The sequence below is a fragment of the Apium graveolens genome, chromosome 4, assembly GCF_009905375.1.
Source record: "Apium graveolens cultivar Ventura chromosome 4, ASM990537v1, whole genome shotgun sequence".
NCBI classification, from domain to species: domain Eukaryota; kingdom Viridiplantae; phylum Streptophyta; class Magnoliopsida; order Apiales; family Apiaceae; genus Apium; species Apium graveolens.
Genome location: NC_133650.1, coordinates 43,597,790 through 43,598,464, shown reverse-complemented (window position 1 = coordinate 43,598,464; position 675 = coordinate 43,597,790).

Genomic DNA, 675 nt, shown 5'->3' with positions numbered 1-675 from the left:
ATTAAATCAAGTGAGAGAATTATTTCTAAAGAGTTTAGAAAAAGGATTAATAATTAAAAGGTGTTTTAATTATTAGTGAGAATAATAAAGGGTTAATAATAATAATATTTTATGGGAAAATTTTCAGTTGAAAATTTTGTCTATAAATATACTATTATAAACCCTATTTTTGCCTCAACCAAAAAGATTTACAAAACCCTAATTCTCTCCATCTCCTCCTCCTTCATTACATTGTTTTCTTGGTGGATACCAGTGGAGTGCTTCACACTTGAGGAGCAGCTGCTAAGGATCTCCGTTCATCATTTTTGGATCGCCATTAAAGACCTCCATCTTTCCATTAACGTAAAGCTTCTTAAGGTAAACATACTGAACTACGAATTAAATATTATTTTTCGTATGGATCCTGCGGAGGGTTTCGGTTTTTTTTTTAATATGCTTATATATATATATGGTTTTGAATATATGATATTCATGTGAGTTGTATAATCATAAGATGATTATGTAATCTGTATATATACTGATATATACATGATTTATGTTTGTTTTAATTATGAGAATTATATTAGATACGGATTCTGAATTGGCTACTGCATATTTGCTAAAATTTGGGTCTGGTGTCCGATTTACGCAAACGAATACCCTATTCCATAGGTAAACGAGCGTCTGGACAAAACT